This window comes from Oncorhynchus kisutch, linkage group LG27, assembly GCF_002021735.2.
Source record: "Oncorhynchus kisutch isolate 150728-3 linkage group LG27, Okis_V2, whole genome shotgun sequence".
NCBI lineage: Eukaryota > Metazoa > Chordata > Actinopteri > Salmoniformes > Salmonidae > Oncorhynchus > Oncorhynchus kisutch.
This window is the reverse complement of record NC_034200.2, coordinates 17140784-17150941: the sequence shown is the minus strand read 5'-3', so window position 1 is coordinate 17150941 and position 10158 is coordinate 17140784.

Here is a 10158-nt window from a genome sequence, read left to right as displayed (position 1 = left end):
CCAAGGTCCACCACTCACAAAGTGCTGTTATGTAAGCCAGATTCCACTGTCCTTAGGTCAGGTGCCAAACAATTGAATCATCATGTACCTTTGTACTACTACACAATATGAGGTACAGTCACTGTCCTCCAATGGTGTTGAAATGTGTGCTTCTGAAACCCTATGGTGACTGAAAGTGACTAACTTACTCTATAGAAATGACCTGTCCTTACAACTTATTGTCACGACTCATATTACATGTATATATCCCTCCCAAGTTTCAGCTTGTGCACTTTCTTTGCTTCTTGCCATACCATGTCACCAAGCCTAGGGCAGTGTTTTACAATTCCAGTCTATCCCCAACAGCACAGATTGCCCATTATATTGACCAGATACTCAAGTGGCCGCTCTAACAATTACAATAAATGTCTTAAAAATGAAGGCAAGATCAGGTGGGACCATTCTAGCCAATATAATGGCAGATATACAGTGGGGCAAAAAAAGTATTTAGTCAGCCACCAATTGTGCAAGTTCTCCCACTTAAAAAGATGAGAGAGGCCTGTAATTTTCATCATAGGTACACTTCAACTATGACAGACAAAATGAGAGAAAAAAAATCCAGAAAATCGCAATGTGGGATTTTTAATGAATTTATTTGCAAATTATGGTGGAAAATAAGTATTTGGTCACCTAAAAACAAGCAAGATTTCTGGCTCTCACAGACCTGTAACTCCTCTGTCCTCCACTCGTTACCTGTATTAATGGCACCTGTTTGAAGTTGTTATCGGTATAAAAGACACCTGTCCACAACCACAAACAGTCACACTCCAAACACCACTATGGCCAAGACCAAAGAGCTGTCAAAGGACACCAAAAACAAAATTGTAGACCTGCACCAGGCTGGGAAGACTGAATCTGCAATAGGTAAGCAGCTTGGTTTGAAGAAATCAACTGTGGGAGCAATTATTAGGAAATGGAAGACATACAAGACCACTGATAATCTCCCTCGATCTGGGGCTCCACGCAAGATCTCACCCTGTGGGGTCAAAATTATCACAAGAACGGTGAGCAAAAATCCCAGAACCACACGGTGGGGATCTAGTGAATGACCTGCAGAGAGTTGGGACCAAAGTAACAAAGCCACCATCAGTAACACACTACGCCGCCAGGGACTCAAATCCTGCAGTGCCAACTCAACTCGTCGTGTTTGGAGGACAAAGAATGCTGAGTTGCATCCAAAGAACACCATACCTACTGTGAAGCATGGGGGTGGAAACATGCTTTGGGGCTTTTTTTCTGCAAAGGGAACAGGACGACTGATCCGTGTAAAGGAAAGAATGAATGGGGCCATGTATCGTGAGATTTTGAGTGAAAACCTCCTTCCATCAGCAAGGGCATTGAAGATGAAACGTGGCTGGGTCTTTCAGAATGACAATGATCCCAAACACACCACCTGGGCAATGAAGGAATGGCTTCGTAAGAAGCATTTCAAGGTCCTGGAGTGGCGTAGCCAGTCTCCAGATCTCAACCCCATAGAAAATATTTGGAGGGAGTTGAAAGTCCGTGTTGCCCAGCAACAGCCCCAAAACATCACTGCTCTAAAGGAGATCTGCATGGAGGAATGGGCCAAAATACCAGCAACAGTGTGTGAAAACCTTGTGAAGACTTACAGAAAACGTTTGACCTCTGTCATTGCCAACAAAGGGTATATAACAAAGTATTGAGATAAACTTTTGTTATTGACCAAATACTTATTTTCCACCATAATTTGCAAATAAATTAATTTAAAAAATTGTCTGTCATAGTTGAAGTGTACCTATGATGAAAATTACAGGCCTCTCTCAAGTGGGAGAACTTGCACAATTGGTGGCTGACTAAATACTTTTTTGCCCAACTGTACGTGTGAATAACAGGCACAACTCCGATATAAAGTGTTTTTTTTCTCAAAGTTGCAACCGTAACAACCTAAGCATTACAAAACTTCAATTAGATCAAATAAGCCACGTGTAGCTAATAAGCAATTACATTTTTTTGTTAACTCATTGACTTCCATGCAAAAACTCATTGCTTGGTGATTGAAACAAAGAAAGCCACCTGCTGGAGAAGACCAATCTTGGGCCCAGTTATCCCTCTCGCTTTGCCTCTTCCTCATTTTTCTTGTAGCCCCAGACAAGCACACCTGATTCAACTTGTCAACTAATCATCAGGCTTACCGATCACTGTACCTGTACTCAGCCAATCTGTAAATAGCACACCCAACTACCTCATCCCCATATTATTACTTACTCTCTTGCTCTTCTGCACCCCAGTATCTCTACTTGCACATCTATCACTCCAGTATTAATGCTAAATTGTAATTATTTTCGCCTCAAGGGCCTATTTATTGCCTACCTCCCTACTCTTCTACATTTGCACACACTGTACATAGATTTTTCTGTTTTTCTTTATTTTGTGTTATTGACTGTACGTTTGTTTATGTGTAGCTCTGTGTTGTTTTTGTCGCACTGCTTTGCTTTATCTTGGCCAGGTCGCAGTTGTAAATGAAAACTTGCTCTCAACTGGCCTAACTGGTTAAATAAAGGTGAAATAAAATAAAAAAGGTTGTGCACAACATTTTAGTGAATGGTAGGATAACATTTCAAGGATTTTTAATTTAAAACACATTTCTGAATGTAGAGATGTTATCATCCTAATGTTAGATAAAACCCTAACTACTCTGGGGAAACCAGTCCAAATCTCTCTGGGTCCTCATTGACTCTGGGGCCGATGAGAGCTTTTTGGACGACACACTGGCTTCCGAGCTGAACATCCCCATTCAGCCTCTCTCTCTTGATCAGGTCACTCATAACACCACTCCCATCAACCTACCTGTGTCTGGGAATAACAGCGAGACAATTCAATTCCTGCTCATTAAGACCTCCCAGATTCACATGGTTTTGGGATTCTCCTGGCTCCAGCGACACAATCCCCTCATCAACTCTTGTTCTGCCCTTGAACAGGCAGTTAACCCACTGTTCCTAGGCCATCATTGAAAATAAGAATTTGTTCTTAACTGACTTGCCTAGTAAAATAAAGGTAAAAAAACAAATTAAATTAAAAAACTTGTGTATGGGTGCTATCATGGGCTGCAGTCTGTTCTGCAATTGTCCATTGTCAGAAGTCGGCGCAACCTGCCCCGGGATGTCTTCCTGGGGGCTCGGAAGTTGCTCCGGACCTCTCCACCATTCCCGCGGATTACCAGGACCTCCGGGAGGTGTTCAGAAATTCCCGGGCCACTTCCCTTCCACGGCACTGCCCCCCTCATGCCCTTTGGCCTCACCAACGCCCCTGCTATGTTCCAGGCTCGGATGAATGATGTTCTCTGTGACATGCTGAACCGGTTTGTCTTCGTCTACATTGATGACATCCTCATCTTCTCCCGCTCCCCCACAAGAACACATGCACCACGTCCAACAGGTTCTTCAGCGCCTTCTGGAGAACCAGTTGTTTGTTAAGGTGGAAAAGTGCGAGTTCCATCGCTCCATCATTCCCTTTCTGGACTACATCATCTCTGATGGGAGTGTCCAGATGGATCCCGAGAAGGTGAGAGTGGTGGTGGATACATCCAGGGAGCAGCTGCAATGCTTCCTGGGGTTTGCCAACTTTTATCGCCGCTTTATCCGGGGTTACAGCACCCTGGCCTCCCCCTGTCTGTAGAAATAGTAAGTCAACTCAGGTGCCTGGTTACAGCTAACGTTAACGTAAGACAACATGCTTGGATTCTTACGAGCTGAATGTCTCTCTCGTTGATTTTATTGATTTATTTCACCTTTATTTAGAACAAGTTCTCATTTACAATTGCGACCTGGCCAAGATAAAGCAAAGCAGTTCGACAGATACAATGACACAGAGTTACACATGGAGTAAAACAAACATACAGTCAATAATACAGTATAAACAAGTCTATATACAATGTGAGCAAATGAGGTGAGAAGGGAGGTAAAGGCGAAAAAGGCCATGGTGGCAAAGTAAATACAATATAGCAAGTAAAACACTGGAATGGTAGTTTTGCAATGGAAGAATGTGCAAAGTAGAAACAAAAATAATGGGGTGCAAAGGAGCAAAATTAATTAATTAATTAAATACAGTTGGGAAAGAGGTAGTTGTTTGGGCTAAATTATAGGTGGGCTATGTACAGGTGCAGTAATCTGTGAGCTGCTCTGACAGTTGGTGCTTAAAGCTAGTGAGGGAGATAAGTGTTTCCAGTTTCAGAGATTTTTGTAGTTCGTTCCAGTCATTGGCAGCAGAGAACTGGAAGGAGAGGCGGCCAAAGAAAGAATTGGTTTTGGGGGTGACTAGAGAGATATACCTGCTGGAGCGTGTGCTACAGGTGGGAGATGCTATGGTGACCAGCGAGCTGAGATAAGGGGGGACTTTACCTAGCAGGGTCTTGTAGATGACATGGAGCCAGTGGGTTTGGCGACGAGTATGAAGCGAGGTCCAGTCAACGAGAGGATAAATAGCTAAATAACTGTCTAGCTAGCTAATGTTTTAACCCTTAATGCTAGCTAACGTTGAGTTAGTTAACGTTTGCTGACATTCTAGCAGGAAGAAGTGAGGCTAACTAGCAAGCCTACAGTTGTTAATGATGTCCATGTTACGTCAACCTAACGTAGCAGGAGTAGAATAAATGCCTGAAACTACCTGAACCACATTCTGGTCATGATGAGAGAAAAAAACTGTCAGGGGATGTTCCCTTCTACACTATTCCACCACTTCAGTAAATGTGAAGGAGGAGTTAAGACGGAGGGCCGCCTTGTTAATATTCCGGATGTAAACTTCAGACTGCAAGCTAGCAAATGTGCCTTAGCTAACTGCTATATGTTTCACTGTAAACAGCGAGGCACACGTCCAAAATCAGAGGTCGTTCACAGGGTCTCTTCCTTTTCCCTTGAAAACCAGCTTTTTGCCGATGGCAACTAACTAGCTAGCTAGCTTACTAATGGTACAGTGTCCGCTACATATATCTAGTTAAGGTAGCTACAACATTACACAACAGATAAAAGGTAAATAGACCCAGGGTCCTCATTGCTCTTTGCTGATTGCTTTTATTGTGGGCTGTTATCTGTGGAAAGTCTGTCTCATGCCGACATACTGTATGTAAAGAACATACATAGCACTGTACACAGTTTTCAGTTTATATTCTATCACAGTAAAATGGGTGTCACAATTACACTGTTGTCCCTGCTATCACAGCTTCTAGGAATCCCCCCTGATAATTAATTTTAAACTACATTTTAAGTGAAAAAATATAGTTTATGTCTGAAGCCGAAAAAGACAAAAAATTCCAAAGCTAATTTGACCTAGGTTTTTTAGCATACGCAGCTTCACAACTTGTTAGTGCATAGGTCAAATTCTCTTTTGCATTTCCTGCCTTTTTCTGCTTCAGACAAAGCTAAATATTCCACGTAAAATAGAAATAAAAATGTGTAATCATAAAACTAATACAAATAAATATTGCTGGTGAGAGAATACCTCTAATGTGAAACATACAATACTTCCATTCACAAATCAAATTTTGATGGTGGTCCTATCTTTATTAATTTATACCAGATGTATGTTGTGAATAAACATTTAAATGAGAGTGAAGGGAACCCTTGAAGGTTCTATTTCCTTGAGGGCGCCAGACACTTAAGTTAGCAAAATAAGTTTGAAGGCTTTTAGGTTTGCCAGCACTGGTTTCATGTTATTAAGACTGCTATAGATACAAAGCATATACAAGCTGGCCAATATCATATTAAATCCATAATAATCATTTAACTTTCCTTTAAAAATTGCAGGATTAAAGCTTGAAAAAGACAGAAAGGCCAGCACACTTGTCACGCCCTGACCATAGAGAGCCTTTTTTTCCTCTATTTTGGTTTTAGGTTGGGGTGTGACTAGGGTGGGTACTCTAGCTTGTTTATTTCTAGGTTGGCCTGGTATGGTTCCCAATCAGAGGCAGCTGTTTATCGATGTCTCTTATTGAGGATCATATTTAGGCAGCCATTTCCCCACTGTGTTTTGTGGGATCTTGTTTATGTGTACTTGCCAGTGAGCACTTATAGTGGCAAAATAATTCAAATTTAGCATTAACACTGGAGTGATAGATGTGCAGATGATGATGTGCGAGTAGAGATACTGGGGTGCATAAGAGCAAAAGAATAACAGTATAACAATAACAGTGGTTTGGTGGACTATTTACAGATGGGCTGTGTACAGGAGCAGTGATTGGTAAGCTGCTCTGACAGCTGATGCTTATAGTTAGTGAGGGAGATATAAGTCTCCAGCTTCAGTGAATTTTGCAATTCGTTCCAGTCATTGGCAGCAGAGAACTGGAAGGAAAGGCGGACAAAGGGGGTGTTGGCTTTGGGGATGACCAGTGAAATATACCTGCTGGAGCGCAGCTATGGTGACCAGTGAGCTGAGATAAGGCGGGGCTTTACCTAGCAAAGACTTGTAGATGACCTGGAGCCAGTGGGTTTGGGACAGATACAGTGGGGCAAAAAAGTATTTAGTCAGCCACCAATTGTGCAAGTTCTCCCACTTACAAAGACGAGAGAGGCCTGTAATTTTCATCATAGGTACACTTCAACTATGACGGACAAAATGAGAAGAAAAAAAAATCCAGAAAATCACATTGAAGGATTTTTAATGAATTTATTTGCAAATTATGGTGGAAAATAAGTATTTGGTCAATAACAAAAGTTTCTCAATACTTTGTTATATACCCTTTGTTGGCAATGACAGAGGTCAAACGTTTTCTGTAAGTCTTCACAAGGTTTTCACACACTGTTGCTGGTATTTTGGCCCATTCCTCCATGCAAATCTCCTCTAGAGCAGTGATGTTTTGGAGCTGTTGCTGGGCAACACGCACTTTCAACTCCCTCCAAAGATTTTCTGCCCAACCTTACCTGGTTTAATGCTCCCGGTCGCCCTGCCAGTGCGGCGAGGTGGAATAGCCCGCACTGGGCAATGCAGGCGAACCGGGGACACCATGCGCAAGGCTGGTGCCATGTAAGCCGGCCCAAGGAGATGCACAGGAGACAAGATGCGTAGAGCCGGCTTCATGGCACTTGGCTCAATGCCCACCCTAGCCCGGCCGATACGCGGAGCTGGTATGTACCGCACCGGGCTATGCACCCGCCCTGGGGACACCGTGCGCTCCACAGCATAACACGGTGCCTACCCGGTCTCTCTCGCCCTCCGGTAAGCACAGGAAGTTGGCGCAAGTCTCCTACCTGGCTTCGCCATACTTCCTGTGTGCCACCCCCCAAGACATTTTTGGGGCTGACTCTCGGGCTTCCATCCACGCCGCCGTGCTGCCTCCTCATACCAGCGCCTCTCCGCCTTTACCGCCTCCAGCTCTTCTTTGGGGCTGCGATATTCTCCTGGCTGTGCCCAGGGTCCTTTTCCGTCCAACTCTTCCTCCCATGTCCAGTCCTCCTTGCGCTGCTCCTGCTGCCGCTGCCTGTCACCACACCGCTTGGTCCTGTTTTGGTGGGTGGTTCTGTAACGGGATTCTTCCTGGGAAGGAGACGCGGACCAAAATGCAGCGCGGTTGAAGTTCATGTTTTTTAATAAGAAAACTAAACATGAACATAATACAAAACAATAAACGTGGAAAACCCGAAACAGCCCTATCTGGTGCAACAAACACAAAGACAGGAAACAACCACCCACAAAATCCAACACAAAACAGGCTACCTACATATGGTTCCCAATCAGAGACAATGACTAACACCTGCCTCTGATTGAGAACCATATCAGGCCCAAACACAGAAACACAGAAACAGACAAACAAGACATCCAACATAGAATGCCCACTCAGATCACACCCTGACCAAACAAAACATAGAAACATACAAAGCAAACTATGGTCAGGGTGGGACATTAAGTACATTTGAGTACTTTTGATACTTAAGTACACTAGAGGTCAAAAGTTTTAGAACACCTACTCATCAAGGGTTTTTCTTTATTTTTAATATTTTCTACATTGTAGAATAATAGTGAAGACATCAACACCATGAAATAACACATATAGAATCATGTAGTAACCAAAAAGGTGTTAAACAAATCAAAATAGATTTGATATTCTTTAAAAAGCCACCCCTTGCCTTGATGACCGCTTTGCACACTCTTGGCATTCTCTCATCCAGCTTCATCTGTAATGCTTTTCAACAGTCTTGAAGGAGTTCCCACATATCCTGAGCTCTTGTTGGCTGCTTTTCATTCACTCTGCAGTCCGACTCATCCCAAACCATCTACATTTGGTTGAAATCGGGGTATTGTGGAGGCCAGGTCATCTGATGCAGCACTCCATCACTCTCCTTCATTGTCCTGTTGAAAAACAAATGATAGTCCCACTAAGCCAAAACCAGATGGGATGCTGTATCGCTGCAGAATGCTGTGGTAGCCATGCTGGTTAAGTATAAATTGAATTCTAAATAAATCACAGACAGTGTCCCCATCAAAGAACCCCCACATTATCACACCTTCTCCTCCTTGCTTTACAGTTGGAAATATACATTTGGAGATCATCCGTTTCACCCACACCGCATCTCACAAAGAGAGGGCAGTTGGAACCAAAAATCTAAAATTTGTCAAAAATGTCAATTGCTCGTGTTTCTTTGCCCAAGCAAGTATCTTCTTTGCAGCAATTTGACCACGAAGGCCTGATTCACACAGTCTCCTCTGAACAGTTGATGTTGAGATGTGTCTGTTACTTGAACTCTGTGAAGCATTTATTTGGGTTGCAATTTCTGAGGCTGGTAACTTTAATGAACTTATCCTCTGCAGCAGAGGTAACTCTGGGTCTTCCATTCCTGTGGCGGTCCTCATGAGCCAGTTTCATCATAGAGCTTGATGCACTTGAAGAAACATTCAACGTTCTTGTAATTTCCTCCATTGACTGACCTTCATGTCTTAAAGTAATGATGAACTGTCATTTCTCTTTGCTTATTTGAGCTGTTCTTGGACTTGGACTTGGACTTGGACTTGGACTTGGACTTGGACTTGGACTTGGTGACTATCTCTTGAAGCTGATTGAGAGAATGCCAAGAGTGTGCAAACCTGTTATGAAGGCAAGGGTGGCTATTTGAAGAATCTCAAATATAAATTGTGTTTTAATTGTTGAAGACTTGATTCCATATGTGTAATTTCACCGTTTTGATGTCTTCCATATTATTTTACAATGTAGAAACTAGTAAAAATAAAGAAAACCCCTTGAATGTTGTTGTTGATAAAAACAAATACTATTAGACTTTTACCCAAGTCGTATTTTACTGGGTGACTTTCACTTTTACTTCAGTAATTTTCTATTAAGGTACCTTTACTTTTACTCAAGTATGACTATTGAGTACTTTTTCCACCACTGGTGTATATATGTATGTGTGTGTGTGTGTGTGTGTGTGTGTGTGTGTGTGTGTGTGTGTGTGTGTGTGTGTGTGTGTGTGTGTGTGTGTGTGTGTGTGTGTGTGTGTGTGTGTGTGTGTGTGTGTGTGTGTGTGTGTGGAAAGGGAGGGGGACGGAGGGAAAGTGGAGGAGGGAGGGATCAGGGAGGGAGGCAGCAACACAGTGGGAGGACTATCCCGTGCCAGAACTTGTGGCGGCTGCAGCAGCTAGCAGCCTCGTCTGACTGGAGGAAGTGTGTTGAGGGTTGATGGGAGCAGAGCAGCAGTTCAGGCACAGAGCAGAGCTTCCATTTTAATATTATTTTACAATGTAGAAACTAGTAAAAATAAAGAAAAACCCTTGAATGAGTAGGTAGTATGTTTTTTGTTGTTGTTGATAAAACAAATACTATTAGACTTTTACCCAAGTAGTATTTTACTAGGTGACTTTCACTTTTACTTCAATCATTTTCTATTAAGGTACCTTTACTTTTACTCAAGTATGACTATTGAGTAGTACTTTTTCCACCACTGGTGTGTATATATATGTATGTGTGTGTGTGTGTGTGTGTGTGTGTGTGTGTGTGTGTGTGTGTGTGTGTGTGTGTGTGTGTGTGTGTGTGTGTGTGTGTGTGTGTGTGTGTGTGTGTGGAAAGTGTGTGTGTGGGGAAAGGGAGGGGGAGGGAGGGAAAGTAGAGGAGGGAGGGATCAGGGAGGGAGGCAGCAACACAGTGGGAGGACTATCCCGTGCCAGAACTTGTGGCGGCTG